This window comes from Salvelinus alpinus, chromosome 25, assembly GCF_045679555.1.
Source record: "Salvelinus alpinus chromosome 25, SLU_Salpinus.1, whole genome shotgun sequence".
Classification (NCBI taxonomy): domain Eukaryota; kingdom Metazoa; phylum Chordata; class Actinopteri; order Salmoniformes; family Salmonidae; genus Salvelinus; species Salvelinus alpinus.
In genome coordinates this window covers 5,929,972-5,942,864 of record NC_092110.1, presented here as the reverse complement: position 1 = coordinate 5,942,864, position 12,893 = coordinate 5,929,972, and the positions used below count along the sequence as shown (strand labels likewise).

The following is a 12,893-nucleotide window of genomic DNA, read 5'->3' as shown; positions in this document are numbered from 1 at the left end:
GACTTTACAGTGTCCCAAAACTTTTTGGAATTAGTGCTACAGGAAGCAAATATCTGTTTGAAAAAGCTAGGCTTAGCTTTCCTAAATGACTGAGTATTTTGGTTCCTGACTTCCCTGAAAAGGTGCATATCGCAGGGCTATTCAATGCTAATGCAGAACGCCACAGGGTGTTTTTGTGCTGGTCAAGGGCATTCAAGTCTAGGGTGAACCAAGGGCTATATCTGTTCTTAGTTCTACATTTTTTGAATGGGGCATGCTAATTTAAGATGGAGAGGAAAGCACTTTTGAAGAGCAACCAGGCATCCTCTAGTGACGGGATGACGTCAATATCCTTCCATGATACCCGGGCTAGGTCGTTTAGAAAGGCCTGCTCGCTGAAGTGTTTTAGGGTGCGTTGACAGTGATGAGGAGTGGTCGTTTGACCGCGGAGCCATTACGCACGCAGGCAATGAAGCAGTGATCGCTGAGATCCTGGTTGAAGACAGCAGAGGTGTATTTAGAGGGCAAGTTGGTCAGGATGATATCTAAGAGGGTGCCCATGGTTACGAATTTAGGGTTGTACCTGGGAGATTCCTTGATAGTGTGTGAGATTGAGGGCATCTAGCTTAGATTGTAGGATGGCCGGGGTGTTAAGCATGACCCAGTTTAGGTCCCCTAGCAGTACGAACTCTGAAGATAGATGTGGGGCAATCAATTCACATATGGTGTCCAGGGCACAGCTGGGGGCTGAAGGGGGTCTATAACAAGCGGCAACGGTGAGAGACTTGTTTCTGGAAAGGTGGATTTTTTAAAGTAGAAGCTCGAATTGTTTGGGCACAGACCTGGATAGTATGACAGAACTCTGCAAGCTCTCTCTGCAGTAGATTGCAACTCCGCTCCCTTTGGCAGTTCTATCTTGTCGGAAAATGTTATAGTTAGGGATGGAAATGTCTGGATTTTTGGAGGCCTTCCTAAGCCAGGATTCAGACACGGCTAGGACATCCCGGTTGGCGGAGTGTGCTAAAGCAGTGAAGAAAACAAACTTCAAGAGGAGGCTTCTAATTTTAACATGCATGAAACCAATGCATTTACGGTTACAGAAGTCAACAAATGAGAGCGCCTGGGGAATGGGAGTGATGCTGGGGGGCTGCAGGGCCTGGGTTAACCTCTACATCACCAGAGGAACAGAGGAGGAGTAGGATAAGGGTACGGCTAAAGGCCAACAGGACAATGACCCTAAGCACACAGCCAATACAATGCACGAGTGGCTTCGGGACAAGTCTCTGAATGTCCTTGAGTGGCCCAGCCAGACCCCGGATTTGAACCCGATCAAACATACCTGGAGACCTGAAAAATAGCTGTGCAGCGACGCTCCCATCAAACCTGACAGAGCTTGAGAGGATATGCAGACATGAATGTTGTGTCATATTAAAGCAGAGGTTGTGCTCTTTTAAACTAAGTTAACTTGTAATCTTCATTTGTTCTTTTAATTTGTTATTCTTGAGTCATGTCTGTTTGTTTGAAAAGTGTGAGAAAATTTGCTTTAGCTTGAAAATGCTCAGTAATCTACAGCAGCATTCAAAAATTCTATTGGGTTCTAAAGAGTTAAAGAATTCTTATTATTTAAAAAATTTTGACACACAAAACTATTCAGGCAACATGGATCTTCATCCATCGAGGAATTGAATGTTTCAGAAGCTTGATCTTATCATCTAGCCACTAAGCTAGCAAGTTAGCAAACCAAATGCACAGCTGGAGCCCTGAGCTGGATATAATTGATTTGCCACATTTTAGATAGTTAACTTAGCACGCACGCCCGCAGCCCTCACAAAGCGGGGGGCCGGGGCAGTACTGAAAATCATACCTTCGGTATATATGGTATATCGCCCAAAGAACATCATCCAAACCCTTTCACGGCAGGGGACATACATATTATGTAAATTGAAATTTCATCCCGATGCCTTTCTTCGAACTTTCGTCAATTTGAAAAAGCTCTCTCTCTCCCTCTCCCTTTGCCCATGTGTGACTGTGAGGTGACTGTTATGAGTGAGTTTCCCTCTCTCTCTCTAACTGTGAGTAGACTGTCCAAGTCTTACCCCTGGGGACTCTGAAGGGGGGGGGGGGGGGGGGGGGCTCGCTTTGACCAAGCGTGTCTAGGAAAGTCACACACACACACACAGTATTTTCAGTATTATGACTGATTAAGTACACTAGCTGCAAGCTTCTGGCCTGTTTGCCTGCCTGTAAATGCATGCAGTAAAACCTGCATGCATTTCTTTATGTAGTAAAATAAATGAAGAAGTGCCAGTCTGTGCAGGAGCAGGTCATGTGAGGATTGTTGTTCTATTCCCCTGTCGCTGCCTGGTAATGTCAGAGCAGAGCAGAGCTGCTTCCAGGCAGCTGCATGAAGGACGCTTCACTTTGCTTGTGTCCCAAATGGCACCCTATTCCCTATATTATGCACTACTTTTTACCAGAGCCCTGGTCAAACATAGTGCACTAAATACGGAATAGGGTGCCATTCGGGATGCAGTTTTGACTCCACACTGCAGCCAGGGAGAGAGAGAGATTTATTTATAGCTGATCAAAAGTCCCTGTTGGGCCGTGGGCACTGTGACGGTCAGGACCGATGGGGACAACCACACTGACTGGCTACGCGCGCGCGCGCGCGCGCGCACACACACACACACACACACACACACACACACACACACACACACACACACACACACACACACACACACACACACACACACACACACACACACACACACACACACACACACACACACACACACACACACACACACACACACACACACACACACTCTCGGGTCTCTTGTAAGATGAGGCATGATGGCTCGATCATCTCTGCTTTCTCTGCATGAATAATACAGATGCCAAGATTGCGCTTGGTGAGGTTTCACCACATCTTACTGGGCAGAAAGAGAGAGAGAGTTCCAGTGACAATCTTGATTATTATTATTTTAATTATGTTAATATTGTAAATGTATCACTTAATCTCCAAAGTACACTTTGGCAATATGTGCATTGTTACGTCATGCCAATAACGCAAATGGAATAGAATTGAAGTTGAGAGAGAGAGAGAGAGAGAGCGTTCATCATGTGTAAAGTTGTGTGCGCTACAAATAGGGTCTCTGCCAGAGACCCAGCCTGTGTGATTAGCCCCTCCCTCTCTGTCACTTCTCAGTTTATCATCCATCACACACACACACGCACCAACCCCTCTTCCTCTTACACGTCATACAAAATCACCTGTTAGAGAGATTTTCTCTAGTCAAACAGAAAGAAAGGAAAAGCGACACTATCATTAAAACTAATCAGCACTTCTTTATTCCTGCCTTTTTGCCGGCATCGCCATGGAAACCCACTGAGAGCTGTCACTGGATATCGACAACATTGGAACATTGGAAAGGAGGATGTGGAGGCAGATAGATAAGAGGGGAGAGAGAGGGGGGTATGAAAGAGAAAGATAAGGAGACAGAGGGGGAGGGAGAGAGGGGGGTACAGAAAGAGAGAGAAATAAAGAGACTAATGGAGTGTGTGTGTAAGGGGGGTTGTATAGTTAAGGCTCTCTGAAGTGTTGTCAATCAAAACCACCTCATTGAACTGTCAATTGATGATCTCGAAGATTTCCAATGCAATCAGTAGTAATTACCAATACTTCCTTTCGCAACATATTCAGTTATGGTTGATCGGCTTACGTTTGCCATGTAATATGAGAGAATATAGAGGCTTCTCCGTTACAGCAGTCATCACAGGCTCATTTCACCTGGCAACACTCCACTGAGGCTCAGGTACTGTAGATGTCCTCTACTCTATTCCCGCTAACCCTGTGTGGAACACCTTGAAGGATAAGTATCAGCAGCAATTCCCCAGCTAGAGCAGAATACCTTTTAGAGTCATACCACGGTCACAAGTTAATGTTTTACCTCTGTCCATTCAATGACTAACATAGCCAAGCCCACACACCATCCCTCCATCCAGTCATAAAATATATGGACTCTTAGTCAGCAAAGTTAAGATAGCACAGGAGCCTCTCCCAGTGAGAATACATGACACCATACTTTTAACACAGCCCTCCAATAGACGTCTTACAATCCTGCTCTACTATGTTCAGTGGGAATAGTAAGACACCGGACCAAAGGGGTGCCAAAGACGAGAATGAGACCTTATTTGTGTGTGTGTGTGTGTGTGTGTGTGTGTGTGTGTGTGTGTGTGTGTGTGTGTGTGTGTGTGTGTGTGTGTGTGTGTGTGTGTGTGTGTGTGTGTGTGTGTGTGTGTGTGTACATCCATCTCTGTGTGTGGTTCTTCTGTGCTGAAGCCATCTGGGTGACTGTGGTGACATACGGATCTTTGAGACGATGGAGATGTGCACGCCAAGGTCACACTGGTAGGCTGCAGACTAGAGAAAGCCACATGTATGGGGCTGGGAATGACCAGGGACCAAATGATACGATATTATACCGATACTTAGGTGCCGATACAATATGTATTGCAGTTCTCACAATTCTATATGTATTGCAACTCGATCACTTTATTGCGCTTCGATGTTCCAAACATATTTCTCACCATATGTCTGCCGCAGATGGACAAGAGGGAGCAATGAGAAAACAGTCATGGAAGTAAGTGCTGAAAACAAATTGGCTCCCTGTTTAAAAAGAAGATGGGGAACAAGCTATGGAGGAAACATACTGGAGTTTTGTTGCGGGTACAGCCAACTAGCAGAAAAATAATATTGCGATATATCGTCAAAAATAATATACCAAAATGTTGTAGAGGATAGATAACACAAGTCTCCATGGTAATGTTTGACAAACAAACACTTTGACAGGTTTACAGACTTTTACAGCTAACCCAAATGAGATGTGTTACATTTCAGCTACCCTACCCCAGAGACACCGGAGCTCGTTCCTACAACAAACATGATGTTTTCAACTTTTCAGAATAGAACAGAACAAGGATATGGAAAATAAAATGTATTTGCTGGTCTATTGTTACAACTAAATTCACACATGCTACTCACAAACAAAGCTTGCTGAGCTTCCAAGTAATAAGTAACATGATTATTCCATTTGCGAACTAGGCAAGAAGGCAACAATGGCCTCTTGGACCTCTGCTATCTTATCTAAATGAAATGTAGGCTATAAGACAGACTCGTTAGATAACACAGTGAACAGTGCCAGAATGCATATACCCTAGGCCCAGATCTAAATACTATAGGAAACAAACAACAAGGGGATATAAAGAAGACCATTCATTGTCAAAGTTTCAGCCTACGGCTGTAAGTCACTGCAGCTATCAGTCACAAACACTTCATACAGATCATAGACCTCATACAGGTGGTTAAAGTGTGATCATATCTGGAACAGGACAACTAGGGGGGTGCCGACATGACCATACTTGTATTCGTATCTGTAAATTGACAGTTGATAGTCAGATCGGATCGGATGATAGTCGTGATCGGAAAAAAATGAAATGTTTTAATATGCAAAATATCTATCTCCCTGCACGTTTATAGACCAAACAAGCTGCAGATTAAGAGCCATGGAGGTGTGTGTGTGTGTCTGACCTGTGTCTCCTCAACTTGCAGCGGGCAGAGAGGTTTGCTATCAGTCAGAATGCGCATCGATGTTTCATATTTTTTTTCTCCATACCCTCGCCGCGCCTGTGAGTTATTATGCACATTGATAGCTTGATAACAAACGTCCTTGCCATTTGATTTAGCATAGCAGCAGGCTAACAGGAGGCAGCAGCAGTCTGAATGACCAGACCGAAAAAGAGAAGTGAAAGTGATTGGGTGAAATGGTGAAGTGAGTGGACAGAGAAATACAGCTTCACTCTATCTAATCAGAGCAGCAGGATCAACGCACAGCCCGCCCTTATCTTTACAGACAAGCAAACTAGCCAGTTGACTTATTTACACCCCGTAGCACCTCACTTGACTGACTGGCATTAGAAAGATGCTGGCTGGCATTCGAAAATGTATATATTTTTTCCCCACAGATAATTACCAAAGATACTCGGATTATAAACGTATCCAGAAAATTGCCCATATCCGTTTACGATACTCGTTTTGTCCGACTATTCGCCACACATCTAATAACAACTAACACTGTTGGGGCACACAGGTGATCGCATAAACATTTCCAGAAACCAAGGCTTCAATCAACCCAAGCCCAGGTTGATGCAAACAACAGACAAAGCTATCATTAACATACTTGTAGAGTATGTTATTCTGTGTGTAGGTGTGTCTGGTTGTTGCCAGGTACTCCTGTTGACACTCAAGATGACTGATGTTTTTGTGCTGACTGCTGAGGAGGTGTGATGGAGTGACAGGTACTGCATGCATCTCTATGGACTCTACATTGTTAAAACTAATAATGTCATCATATTACAGTTGAAGTCGGAAGTTTACATACACCTTAGCCAAATACATTTAAACGCAGTTTTTCACAATTCCTGACATTTAATCCTAGTAAAAATTCCCTGTCTTAGGTCAGTTAGGATCACCACTTTATTTTAAGAATGTGAAATGTCAGAATAATAGGAGAGAATGATTTATTTCAGCTTTTATTTCTTTCATCACATTCCCAGTGGGTCAGAAGTTTACATACTCTCAATTAGTATTTGGTAGCATTGCCTTTAAATTGTTTAACTTGGGTCAAGCTTTTCAGGTATCCTTCCACAAGCTTCCCACAATAAGTTGGGTGAATTTTGGCCCATTCTTCCTGACAGAGCTGGTGTACCTGAGTCAGGTTTGTAGGCCTCCTTGCTCACACACTTTTTCAGTTCTGCCCACAAATTTTCTGTAGGATTGAGGTCAGGGCTTTGTGACGGCCGCTCCAATACCTTGACTTTGTTGTCCTTAAGCCATTTGGCCACAACTTTGGAAGTTTGCTTGGGGTCATTGTCCATTTGGAAGACCCATTTGCGACCAAGCTTTAACTTCCTGACTGATGTCTTGAGATGCCTCCCCCTTTTTCCTCCAAACATAAGGATGGTCATCATGGCCAAACAGTTCAATTGTTGTTTAATGAGACCAGAGGACATTTCTCCAAAAAGTATGATCTTTGTACCCATGTGCAGTTGCAAACCGTAGTCTGGCTTTTTACTTTTGTACCTGTTTCCTCCAGCATCTTCACAAGGTCCTTTGCTGTTGTTCTGGGATTGATTTGCACTTTTCTCACCAACGTACGTTATCTCTAGGAGACATCTCCTTCCTGAGCGGTATGAAGGCTGCGTGGTACCATGGTGTTTATACGTGCGTACTATTGTTTGTACAGATGAACGTGGTACATTCAGGCGTTTGGAAATTGCTCCCAAGGATGAACCAGACTTGTGGAGGTCTACATTTTTTTTGTTGAGGTCTTGGCTGATTTATTTTGATTTTCCCATGATGTCAAGCACGTTTGAGTTTGAAGGTAGGCCCTGAAATACATCCACAGGTACACCTCCAATTGACTCAAATTATGTAAATTAGCCTATCAGAAGCTTCTAAAGCCATGACATCATTTTCTGGAATTTTCCATGCTGTTTAAAGGCACAGTCAACTTAAGTGTGTGTAAACTTCTGACCCACTGGAATTGTGATAAGTGAAATAATCTGTCTGTAAACAATTGTTGGAAAAATTACTTGTGTCGTGCACAAAGTAGATGTCCTAACCAACTTGCCAAAACTATAGTTTGTTAACAAGACATTTGTGGAGTGGTTGAAAAACGAGTTTTAATGACTCCAACCTAAGTGTATGTAAACTTCTGACCTCAACTGGATATATCTATCATATAGCCTATCCCTTTACATGTTTATCATTTGGAGGACCTTTTCAAGTGTAGAGTTTTGAAAGGAAGTGATCCTAAATCTCAATAACATAAAAGCTTTTCTAGTATGAACACAATGGTGCAGTGGCTACTTCAACAAAGCATGAGATTAAATTCCTGCAAGTGTTGGATAGCAGCAGAGCACTCACATCAAATTAATTGTTACTGTTAGTTATACAGCTCTCCTGGCCTAATTACAGGTTGATGCTTATTGTCATGAGTCTTGCCCTGGAGGCAGAACTGCAATGTCAAAATGGCCTATATCATAAACAATGTAGGAAAACAAAAATGTGCTTTTTAGTCTTAATTTAAGGTTAGGGTTAGCAGTGTGTAGGATCTTAAATTGATCACTGTTTTGTTACTGAGAATTTTCTTGCAGTGGTTTTGAGTTTTAAAAAGGCTTTTATAGTTTGTCATTTCCACTTTGGAATTTCAGAATTGACTCGCCCTAACCAAAAATGTATCAACCCCTACAAAAATGTCCATCAATTATGATCCACATAATAATTCACATGTTGTCATGCCCTGACCTTAGAGAGCCTTTTTATTTCTCTATTTGGTTAGGTCGGGGTGTGATTTGGCTGGGCATTCTAGTTTTTCTATTTCTTTGTTGGCCGGGTATGGTTCCCAATCAGAGGCAGCTGTCTATCTATCGTTGTCTCTCATTGGGGATCATACTTAGGCAGCCCTTTTCCACCTTTAGTTTGTATGATCTTGGTTGTGTATAGTTGCTTTCTGCACTGCATGTAGCTTTATGTTCGTTTTGTATTTTGTTGTTTTTTTGGTGTCATTTAAATAAAAGAAAGATGTACACTTACCACGCTGCACCTTGGTCCAATCCATCTCTAAACGAACGTGACAGAAGATCCCACCACAAACGGACCAAGCAGCGTGGCCGGGAGGAGCAGACATCCTGGACATGGGAGGAGATCTTGGACGGTAAGGGATCCTGGATGTGGGAGGAGATCCAGGCCGGGAAAGATCGCCTTCCATGGGAGCAGACGGAGGCAGCGAGGGAGGAACAACGACGACACCAGGGTTCGCGACCACGACGCAAGCACGGGAGGCATTGGGGGGGCACACGGGATGGTTGGCGGAGCCAGGTTTCAGACCAGAGCCAACTCCCCGCACTCGCTTTAAGGAGCGTGTGACCGTTCAGGCACCATGTTATGCGGTGATACGTCTCCAGTGCGCATTCACAGCCCGGTGCGCTCCTGGTCTCCAGTACGCCAAATTGATATTTGATATCCTGCGCCGGCTTTACGTACTATGTTTCCAGTGCGCCTTCACAGCCCAGTGCGTCCTGTGCCAGCGCCCCGCACTTGCCGGGCTAAAGTGAGCATCCAGCCAGGACGGGTTGTGCCAGCTCTACGCCCCTGACCTTCAGTGCGCCTCCACGGCCCAGTATATCCTGTGCCAGCTCCATGCATCTGGCCTCCAGTGCGTCTCTCCAGCCTGGTACGCCCTGTGCCTGCTCCACGCACCCGGTCTCCAGTGCGTCTCCCCAGCCTGGTACGCCCTGTGCCGGCTCCACGCACCAGGCCTCCAATGCGCCTCCATGGCCCGGAGCCTCCAGTGGTGATCCATGGCACGAAGCCTCCAGTGATGATCCATGGCCTGAAGCCTCCAGTGATGATCCATGGCCCGGAGCCTCCAGTGGTGATCCATGGCACAAAGCCTCCAGTGATGATCCATGGCCCGGAGCCTCCAGTGATGATCCATGGCCCGGAGCCTCCAGTGATGATCCGTGGCACGGAGCCTCCAGTGATGATCCCTGGCACGAAGCCTCCAGTGATGATCCGTGGCCGGAAGCCTCCAGTGATGATCCGTGGCCCGAAGCCTACAGTGATGATCCGTGGCCCGAAGCCCCCAGTGATGATCCATGGCCCGGAGCCCCCAGTGACGATCCATGGCCCGGAGCCCCCAGTGACGATCCGTGGCCCGGAGCCCCCAGTGACGATCCGTGGCCCGGAGCCTCCAGTGACGATCCGTGGCCCGGAGCATCCGGTGACGATCCGTGGCCCGGAGCCTCCAGTGACGATCTACGGTCCGGAGCCTCCAGTGACGATCTACGGTCCGGAGTCCCCGGCGACGATCTACGGTCCGGAGTCCCCGGCGACAATCTACGGTCCGGAGTCCCCGGCGACAATCTACGGTCCGGAGTCCCCGGCGACAATCTACGGTCCGGAGTCCCCGGCGACAATCTACGGTCCGGAGTCCCTGGCGACGATCCATGGTCCGGAGCATCTGGAGACGATCCACGGTCTGGTTCCTCTGGCAACGATCGATGGTCTGGTTCCTACGGCGACGATCTACAGTCCAGAGTTCAGTTTTTCTATTTCTTTGTTGGCTAGGTATGGTTCCCAATCAGAGGCAGCTGTCTATCGTTGTCTCTGATTGGGGATCATACTTAGGCAGCCCTTTTTCCACCTTTAGTTTGTGGGATCTTGTTTGTGTGTAGTTGCTTTCTGCACTGCATGTAGCTTTACGTTCGCTTTGTATTTTGTTGTTTTTTAACTGTCATTTAAATAAAAGAAAGATGTACGCCTACCACGCTGCACCTTGGTCCAATCCATCTCTAAACGAACGTGACACATGTCCTGTTGCTGTAGGATTATTTTTCTGCTGTAGGAAACTGGCTCAAAGTAAGATCCTACATCTGTAATACATGTGAAACATGATTATAAATCTAGCATGAAGAGTCTTCATCAGTCTTCTATTGCCTACAGGAATAAATTAAACTGTTTACGTGGTAGGCCTATAGAAGTCCTATGATATGCTTATAGCAATTACAATAGTGTCCATGATGTCCACTACACATACTTGGAACAATTAAAATAAGGTGAAAAGTTCACACTGTTGTCTCTCAACCTTCCCGTCCTCTCGCCTTCCCTTGACTTGAATATGTAAGATGATTTATTTAAAAAATAACTCATTGTGAAACCTTAAATCAAAATGTGGTGGTAGCCTATCTGTCATCGCTGTGGTTTTACTTAATGAATTATGTCTGTAACGTGGCAGAGAGAATCGTAACATGGAAATTGGAATTCAAGATTCATGAATTGGCCAATTGTGCATACAAAGGCCTTGTTAATATAATTCAACTCTGCGCAATCACCCCAAACAGAGGACAGGACGAGACATTCACATTACATAGCTCATAATTACTGCACGCTTGGCAAAGCAGGTCATTTGAATTAGCTGAATACCATCTCAATTCTCTAAGACAAATGAATCTGTGAAATGCTATCATATCTTTATAGTCGTAGCACATCAATAACGTGAAATGGTCAAAATTGTAGCATTAAAAGGCCTAATACCACTATAATAGTCCTGCTGCTACTACATTATACTATTCACACAGTAATGTATCAGGATTCATGGGTCATTCTAGGGCTATTATCCCACAGATGGCCCAGGCAGGGTGACTGGGCTCCAGTCCCTAGTTGCATGTTTACATCTCAAGACATCCTATTTCAGATCAACCAGCTGTGAGCCAATGTTGGCCATAACTGGCTAAAGGGTTTTCATTGAGTTCAAAAGGGAAGTCTGTAAGATGTGCACAAGCAAATAGACCTATCTATGAACTATCAGAAGTCTTTTTTTTAATACTAAGCCTACTGTGTGTGGTATATGGTAACTGTAGTCAAGAAATAAAAACATGAGAGAACACATAACAATGCAAAACATCATTTGCATAGCATGATTACCGAGTTGAGCCGAAAACTAAACGTAAACAATGTACACATTATATGTGTGTGTGTGTGTGTGTGTGTGTGTGTGTGTGTGTGTGTGTGTGTTCGTGCGTGCGTGCGTGTGTGTGTGTGTTATAGGCGTATTACTCAACTATTTTGTTTATGGTGGATCATCTGAACAAAAACAACAGAATGCATATCCAAAATTAGGTAGGCGACTTTTCATCGGTTTCAACCAATGTCTGAAAAATAGCAGGGCTGCTCAAGATGAGTTTTGATTCGACACAGCACGATGGACAAGGGAGCAGCCGCCGATGCAAGCTGACTTCACAAAATAACAGTCGATACAGCCACAAAAAAACATTGGCTAAGTATTTCGTTTGTTTATAAGAAAGCTTCACAAATGTGAGCGTTTTCTTTCAATACTGCATTCGTTTAGAGTTAATATGGGAGAGAAATCGCAGTTTATTGTCCCTGCCTGTCGTCTGAATTGTCGCTGTCATACTTTATACCATTTTAACATAACCGTTATGCACATAGTAGCAAAAATTAAGGAATGAACCTCCGACAAAATTCCTATGCACAAACGCCTTTGAATTTGAAAAGGACGATAGGAATTCTAACGGAGCCTCGTTCGTGAATCCCTGTCCGCTATTTTGTTACCTCTCGGCTGCGGTCGAAGCAGGCAAATAGCAACAGGCCAGGGATGGAGGGATAAAGGAGTCGGCGCAGACACACATTCCTATTCGTTTTCTGCACACACAGTAAGGAAAAATGTCTTACCGGGCTTTATCTCGCAAAGCTTGGATTTCTTCAAGGTCTATGTTCTGCCTGACGATGATGCTTTGAGTTGTTAAGCTGTCTGAAGACTGAAGGCGGAAACAGGAACTGGGAAGGGAGACTGCTACGCGAGCCCGAGTAGTCACTCTGCTCTGCTTGGCCTCTACTGGGGCTTCTTGAATTGACAGAGCTGCATTGCGCATGCTCGAGTCAATTCAATGAGCGGTTCGAGCCGCACACAGTCTTCTGATGCGTTGTTATTTTCCACATTTGAACCTATTGAACGAAATTGTCTTCTACACCTTTTTTTATATGGGGGTATTTGGTATTACCAGAATAGAAGTGGATATTGAACAGATCAATTTGGTGTCCAAAAGTGTGTTTAATAAACAGGTGTCTTCATGATATCTATTTGTGAGGTCTTGAAAAATCTGAAGAAAGTGTGTAATCACATAATTCAATGGGGATTTTTTTTATTTAAATAAACCGATTAAACTGATTACTCTATCTGGCATTTTTCAGGCGCTTTAAAAGTTAATGATATCCCAGGCTTAGAAAGAGTAGGTGGGTATATTTAAGCAATAACGCCAGAGGAGGT

The 12,893-nt window shown here is 44.6% G+C and overlaps 1 protein-coding gene across 2 annotated transcripts in view; it reads right to left on the bottom strand.

Moving 5' to 3' along the window:
- LOC139553272 (alpha-(1,6)-fucosyltransferase) overlaps positions 1 to 12,468 on the bottom strand; it is a 118,313-nt gene extending 105,845 nt beyond the window's left edge. Inside the window, exon 1 of one of the 2 annotated variants that reach the window (XM_071365418.1) lies at positions 12,299 to 12,468. The gene's annotated coding sequence lies outside the window, so the exon portion shown is untranslated. The remainder of the gene's footprint in view (positions 1 to 12,298) is intronic. The other variant, XM_071365417.1, reaches the window with a different exon arrangement.
- Between the last annotated feature and the right edge of the window lie 425 nt (positions 12,469 to 12,893).